The 8,297-nt window shown below is 38.1% G+C and overlaps 1 protein-coding gene across 2 annotated transcripts in view; it reads left to right on the top strand.

Annotated features, from left to right (window-relative positions):
• The first annotated feature begins 664 nt into the window (after positions 1–664).
• Positions 665–8,297, top strand: part of adgrl1a (adhesion G protein-coupled receptor L1a) — a 259,597-nt gene continuing 251,964 nt past the window's right edge. For both annotated transcript variants that reach the window (XM_051714890.1, XM_051714892.1), the window contains exon 1: positions 665–1,191. The gene's annotated coding sequence lies outside the window, so the exon portion shown is untranslated. The remainder of the gene's footprint in view (positions 1,192–8,297) is intronic.

Below are 8,297 nucleotides of genomic sequence, written 5' to 3'. Positions count from 1 at the left end.
AGGCCAAATTTGGCCCGTGGGGCATGGTTTGGGCATCTCTGGTCTAAAATAAAGTTCGACCTGACTATTCTATTCATCACCTGCAATAAGCCCCTCCCCTTACATACACCCCGCCCCTTCTAATAAACTTTAACGTGCTCTAGCCCCGCCTCCACACAGACTCCGCTTATTTTAATACACCCCTGCACGTGCGTGTGCTGATAGCTCAACCGAAAGCCATCTGAATAATCAGACAAATCTCAGCCCACCACATGCTGGGCAATAGACTTAAAGACATTTGTCGGGACAGTCAATATTATGTTATATAAGTATTAGTTAAAATATAGCAGCCTTAAAATAAATAAATACACAAACTGCATATACTACCACATCAGCAAGTCCTTACCAATTATTTACCAGATCCGAGTGTGAATCAGCCAGTGAATCCGTCATTGAGGCTTGATCAATAATAAACTGGCATTTTGCGCACGGTCACGCGCGGTGCAAATTAATAAACATGTATATGGGGTTTATTAATTTAGATGGGATTCAGCTGCTGCTGCTGGTGGTGGTGGTGGAATAATAAGTCTCAGTCTGCTGGTGTGAGAGAGAGAGAGATCGACATTTGCTTTCTTCAGACGGAGGAGGGAGGGAGTCAGAGCGACTGCTGGGATCGAGGCGGGAGGACACATGGGTCGACACCAGAACCTTTCGTTTTTTATCTAATGTGTGTCTGAAATAGGACACGCTGGAGTCAGATATGAACAGTCATGGGCTTTCCTCCGTCCACTCTTGAAATTTCTGCGCGTCGATATTTTATTTTTTGGATTTGCGGAGACGTTCCTCGTGATGTTCAGTGGTGATAACGGGACTGCGGGCGATATTTTATTCGCGCATTCTTTCGTTTGAACGAGTCTCGCGTGGACCTATCACTGATCCGTGTAATGTCTTTGCAGTGACACGCGCACGGCTCTTTAACAACTGACTTAACATGTCGGTTTGTTTTGCATCGTTTTGTTCGTCTTTATCACGTATTTTCTCCCCGCGTTAATTTCTGGACTGCTCGATTATTGGGGAAGATAGCGGGCTATTCATTTTTCATCTGCAAGCATCCGCACGAAGAAGAGAGGAAAAAGAAAACGACAGAGAAACGACAGATGGACGTGAAGAAATGAATGAGATTCACTGAAGAACAGGACGAATCACAGTAAGGTAGGAACCCGACGTTAATAGTGTATGATGGTTTGAACATCCAGCAGGAGGAAGCAGTTCGGAAATATCTGTCACTTTTGGCTGGAGAGGCATGTGGCGAGCTTTATCTGTCGATGTTTTATTGATATCTAATGCGTGTATGGACAAATAGCACGCGCGTGCTCATGGCGCGTCAACATCGCGTGAGACACAAGTAAACGATCGCGCGTGACGATTCATTTTTAATGATAAAGCAGCACGGGTTATTTATATCCCACAAATGAGAACAATTCCACTATATATACAGTATATCAGCCTTTAGTGTTCATTCATAACCTACGTTTGTAAGATAAGCCATTTGACGTAACAAACACTTCGTAAAGTAGCCACAAAAATTATTATTTTTTTGAGTATTTTTTAATTATCGCTGAAAATCAAATTCAAAAGTTTTCACGGTGATACATTGAACAGGTACTACTTACGAACGATACTGCACCATTCACCAGCGTAATTCATCCGATAAACAAGAACAAAGCGAGTTTTATTTGTTTTATTTGACCTATTCATTAGATATGAATGGATGTGTAACGAGATATCACGATATATAAGCATGAATTGAGTGGTATAGAGATTCAGAATGAGAAAAGCAAGGATGCAGCTTCTGTTAGACGTCTATCAGATATAATCTGTCACTTTCCTAAACCATGATGTCTGAAATCATTAACTGCCAGGGTTTTCATGTTTTCAGCTGTTAGTTTGTAGCAGGACAACAGAAATCCTGTACTAAATGTACAGGCCTAAATAAGCAGTGATATCAGATCCAAGTTTGTATAATGTTATTGCTTTTGCATTCATTATCGTCAATTAAGCAAACAAGCATATATACTAATATTAAGAGAGTATCCTGATCTATGCACATTAACAATATCATAAAGGTAAATTATGCTACTGGATCAAAGTTGAATTGTCTCAAAGCAGCAGGTTCCATTTTTAACTTCCCGCCTCTTTGCGACCAGACCTCTCTTGATGTTACTTTAGGTATAAGAAGCTAGCGTCCTCAGCAGTGCTCTGTTTTCGAACTGGTGCTCTGCCAAACATTCTCTCTGAACAGAGCGAAGGATTTATGTGTCTCTGTTCGACTGTCAGTACAATTATTCTGAGCTCCGAGCAGATGAATTATAGTCAAGCATTAGCACAATATTAATGATAGCTCCCATTTTTATAATGTGGCAGTAATCATTGGAGACATTTATTTGAGTCGTTTCTCCTTTGCTTTGGCCAAAGTAGCCACTGCTCAGCATTTCCTGTGGATGATAAAAAGGATTTGACAGAGAGTGGCTGTATCTGTGTCATCTTTATTTTAGAAGTGCTTTCAAGTCAGTGACATATGGATCCACGTAGTGATTCAGAGGCAACCTCATTATTGTCAGTTGTTTGATTTGTTACCCCATTTTGCCTTGCCTTGAAACAATGGCTGTGATGGTCAAGCATCCAACAAAGATTTTGTTTCCCACACAAACTGGAAGAAGAAACAGGGGTTTTCATAGAAAACATGGAACTTAGAAATACCAGGGGATTAAAAAAAAAAAAAAAAAAAAAAAAAAAAGATTTCCAGGCCTGGGAAATTCGTGGAAATGAGTAAAATCTAAAATAAATAAATAAATGAAAATCATGGAAATTTCTAAATTGCGCGCGCACACACACACACACACACACACACACACACACACACACACACACACACACACACACATATGTTGGTGCAGCTATCATTATGAGGACTCTCCATAGACATAATGATTTTTATACTGTACGAATTATAGATTCTGTCCCCTAACTCTACCCCTAAACCTAACCCTCACAAAAAACTTTCTGCATTTTTACATTTTCAATAAAACATCGTTTAGTATGTTTTTTTTTAAGCGATTTAAATTATGGGGACACTAGAAATGTCCTCATAAACCACATTTATAGCATAATACCCTTGTAATTACCAGTTTGTAACCTAAAAAAATGTCCTTGTAAACCACTTAAACCTGCCCACACACACACACACACACACACACACACACACACACACACACACACACACACACACATATATATTTTCAAGTTATGCTCAGTTGAACAATAATACATTGGTCTTTTTGAGTGCAGTCTTTTTAAAGTGATTTTTAAAAATCCTTATCCATTCGCACCTGGAAAAGTCATGGAAATGCTTTTGGTGAAATATGTGGGACCCCTGTAAATGTGTGAATTTTTTTTTTAATCTGTTTCGCCACTTATGTCTCCTTATGTGGCAAGTCTCCATTACAGTATGTTGAATAGTCTGGGCATCAGTTGTAAATAGTCTGATTCGAGTACTAACAGCAGGTTTGCATGGGGTTTATTCAGTGGCGAAGCTTGTTCCCAGCGCTTTCCACTAAACCCCTTATGATGCGTTTCCCCGTAACCTTGTGTTATATTTTTAAACAAACACAAATGGTGAGAACTGAGACTTGTCTGTGTCTTGTCCTTTGGTTTGAAAGTTCTTGAGAGAGCTTGTTCATGGCATTTAATGTTTCTTTGACTTGAACCTGCTCTCAGTCCTCTGTCCTCCTCGAGTGCACTTAGCTGCATTAAGTGAAGGTGTATGCAGATGGTCAGGGCCAGCTGGTGAAAGGACATATCATTTTCATTTTCCCTTGTTCAGTGCACCAGTGTCCCATGAGTGCTCAAAGTCCTTGCTTTTTTCTGGTACTATTTAATTTTTATTTATTTATTTAATAACAGATTTAAATCCCTGTCTCTGTCTGTTCTCCTCCTTGCTTTTTGGCTCCCACAGGGTCAGAGTATTGTTAGCCTGTCAATCATACAGTAGCATATGATTTTTGCTTGTTGTAGCTTTCTGTAAGTCCCATTCAGAAGGAGTGTCTTCTGTGGTCCATATGGACATTGCAGGGCTCAGGGCTTGGTTTTGAAATTGTAGCTTGCTGAATCAAGCAAGAATTAAGCATCCTCAGATTTCAATAGTCTATATTTGTATGTCATTGATTCATAACTAAATAGCTAAGTAGTTATACTTTGTATAAGAGAATTATAAAAAAAAAAAAAAAAATTATATATTTTTTATATACCAATACCTATATTTATGCATGAAAAACGTGCGCAACAAACTTTTTAAACAAAATAACACATTTCTATGAACTGTGTCTCATCGAGTTTGATATATATAGTACTGCAATGAGCCATACGTTGTTTTATTCAGAGGCTATGTCGATTTTTTATGTTGATCCATTGGGGGGGTTTTCAGAGCGTAGGTTGATTGTTCTATTTTTGGCTTGAAAAATTATTTATGATTTTAAAACAAAATGATTTATTGATGAAAGATAGATTTTTATGAGCTGCTTCACACTGAATATTAAATATTGTACTGCAATGAGCCATATGTTTTTTTATTCTGAGGACAGTTAGATTGTTCTGTTTTTGGGATGAAAAACATTTATGACAAGATATTTAAACAAAACCATGTATTTTTATGAACTACTTCACACTAAATACGAAATATTTTACTGAAATGAGCCATGCCTTTTAAATTCATACTAGGCTAGGTCAATTTGTTTTATTGGTTTATACATATTTTTTGTATTCTGAGGGTAGTTTGATTGTTCTATTTTTGATGTGAAATAAATGTCTGAAAATATTTGTAAACAAAAAGTATTTTTACAAACAGCTTCAAACAGAATACAAAATATTGTACTGCAATGACCCATATGTTTTTAATTCAGAGGCTAGATTTATTTAAAGTTGTTTGTTGGCTGAATAACTCATGCAGGCAAACAAAAATATAGAGTGACAAAAATTTGTGTTAATAGTTTTGGTGCTAAAAATGACTTGCAAACATTTTATACTTTTGTGTTGTTTATTTGCATTAGACTTTATATTACTTTATATTAGTACTGACTGAAAGGTTTTTTTGCAACCCACTGGGGGAGACAGACCGAGATACAGCAAGATAGAGGAGCTGGTGTGGATGCTGTTGCGACTGCCCCAGTTGTTGTGAATAGGCAAAAAACCAGCAAGAACTAGGTGTCCCTTTCAAGACTGTGGCCTTTGTGTCATGACGTGCTGTTCTAAATGGGTGGATGAATGCAACAGCCTGTAACTGCAGGCACCAGGCATCAAGGCTTTTGTGCGAGTCTCGGAGTGCACAGTCACAAAAACCCAACTACATCTGGAACAAGGGAGATGGGGATGCGTACCAACTGCATCACATTCCCTTTTCCCCTGTTGCACCTTCATACCATGCTGATCGGGAACCATCGCCGTGATCATCTAGCACAATGGAATGTCTTGATCAACAAATGCATATGAATAGAAAAATCAATGAAAGCTCTTTTTCATAAATTGAGTGCATGTTAAATTAGCCAAATGGGTCCGTATGGACAGATCACAGATTGTTTGGCTGCTGTCTTCAGATCATGTCTATTGACTCGGCAAGGGGGTTGGGATTGTGCTGATTTACAGCTGTGAAAGGAAAAAGAACCCAATCAATGGAGCACCGAGATATGGGGCAATTTACTTGAGTATTGCTGTCAAAGGGGCTCTGCCAGCTAAAATTGTTTAACCTGCTTCACACCCATTTTGGTCGCCAACAGAGTACCACTATGTGATTACTTAATATCACAATCCATCCAGGCCAAGACATTTCCCAATTAAAACCACCTTTTTCTGCTTCTGAAGAGCTGTCCAAAACAGCTCCGGTTATCCAACATGTTTAACAAGACACTATGCTGTGGAATTTCTTTTTTCACATTCTAGGATGCCATTTGATGCTGATTTAACAGCTAAAGGGAAAGCCATATTCTTTTCACTGATCATCACATAAATGGATGTACCATCTGCCACTGACAAAATAACCAACTATAGCACATCATTTTGCATTTTGTGTGGGAAGTTATGAAATGTCTCAGTTTCTAATGTGCATGTAAGCAGTACAAAACTGTACCAATGCAATTCACGGCTGTAGTATTACAAATGCGCAAGTGAAATTCCACGGTGGTTTAGTTTGAGTGAAATTCTTTGAATGCGTTCCTTTGAAAATAAAATGGAAGAACTCGGTCGACGGGATACAGAATGTCAGTCATGCATCATTCCGTTCACATCCTGTCAGTCAGATCCCTGTGCATTTGCAGTCCTGGAGCGTGAAGTCAAGCTGAACGGAGTTCTGTATGAATGGAGAAACAGTAAAGTGAGAAAGAGAATCAACGGAAGAAATAATAGCCCAAAGAAGTTAAACAGAACGCCAAGACAGACTTCATGTTGTCTTCTTACTGAACCTTTATTCTGTGTTTTCATAACCGAGCTGTACTTGAGAGCAAAATGCTGGAAAAGTAGGGTTGGGAATCGAGAACTGGCCGGTTTACTAAGTGGAAACAGAAATAGAAGTACTAAAAGAATTGTTAATGGAATTTATAACAAAACCGGAATCATTAAGTGAAATCAGGACTTGAATCGTTTTGTTTTGTTTTAAATTTATATTAAAATGCAAATGCACAATAAAAAAAATTGTGTGCCAATACCGATGGTTTGGTGGTTCTGCTACCTTTTTTCAAATCACTGATAATTAATTACACAACTTCAAAAATAAATTTAAATAGGAACTTTATTTTAAACTTATGTCAGAACATGTATTCCACATTTTAGAGTAACTGGTCTCAGTTATATATATATACATATATATATATATATATATATATATATACATATATATAATAAAAATAAAAAAAACACACTGAAACAAACACTTTATGAACTCGTTAACATTAACGTTCTTAACTCAAATTTACTGAATTCTGAATAGACTCCTGTCACATTAAATTGGTAAGATTTTTAAATTATTTAAATAATAATTATTTGAACTCGGAATGATGAAGCTTGTCCCTTTGTAGCTAAAAACAGCCTCTGCTTTAGTTTTACCAAACGAAACAAATTTCTTTTTGTGTCGAGTTTATGAATAGTCAAATTAGTTGTGTTAAAATTTTTAACTGTAGTTCCACCACGTGACAATTCGAGGAATGCAAAGCTTACAAACTGCAACCCTGCTGTCATTATCATGCAATTCAAAGTAATTCCATACAAGAGACATCCTTTTTTTTTAGGAAGTAATTGATCTTAATCATCGGCCGATTTTTTAACAATCAGCTGATGTCCGATAGTGCAGATTGCTTTTATCAACCACTACCGATATTTGGCCGATACATTGGTTCATCTCTTGTTTTCTTTCAGAGGTGCAGTGGGTGTAGTGACTTCAACGTCACACTGAGAAGCCCCGCCCACTGTGCAATTTCATTGGCCCAAAATCCCACTAAACATAACTGTATATTAGGCTTAGCATCAAATATTTCTTGGCTGTAATTGTGTCGGGCCACACTGCAGTTTCACATTCATAGTCGACATATAGATTGCCTGTTGCTGGAAACTTGTGTCGCGTGTGGTTGGGACACAGTACTAGGGTAGGTCTGAAGTAGTTATAATTAGCTTTATTTTAAGACATTGTTGTACCTTATTTCATATGTAGTTGATTTGTGTTTTACTACTCTGCTAATCATTGTAAATAGCATATAAATTAAGTAATAACAACTTCATTGGTAAATTTAGTTGGATTCTAAGATAACGTGCTCACTTGGAAAACATTTCTGTCACACTCAAGCACTACCAACTACACCACTAAGTCCAGTTCAGCTGGCAGTCATGCAGTGATATGCCAGGCCTGATCAGTGCGGATCAGTAGCCATGATAAGTGCCGTGTTATGTCACCCTCTCCCCAACCTCAACAACTTTTTGGCCAGTTTCTATGTAAAACCCAGGGACGATTTCTCATCTAAGTCTGCCCCGGTTGTGTGTACACTGGTTAATATGTGTGTGTATGTTTGTCAGGGAGTATTTTGAGCTGAGGGAAGAGGCACCACACCTAACCAGCCAGGGACTAAAGGCAGCTGTTTGTTTGCCTGTTTGCAGAGAGAGAGAGTGAGAAAGAGAGAGAGGGAGGGAGGGGGGCAGGAGGGAGCCCTTGGAAAGAGAAGTGGAAGGGCAGTGTGGAAAAAAAAGGGAAAAGAAAACAAGAGGCACTGTCAAATCACAGTAGT

This window comes from Myxocyprinus asiaticus, chromosome 13 (genome assembly GCF_019703515.2).
Source record: "Myxocyprinus asiaticus isolate MX2 ecotype Aquarium Trade chromosome 13, UBuf_Myxa_2, whole genome shotgun sequence".
NCBI classification, from domain to species: domain Eukaryota; kingdom Metazoa; phylum Chordata; class Actinopteri; order Cypriniformes; family Catostomidae; genus Myxocyprinus; species Myxocyprinus asiaticus.
This window is presented reverse-complemented; position numbering and strand designations above follow the sequence as displayed.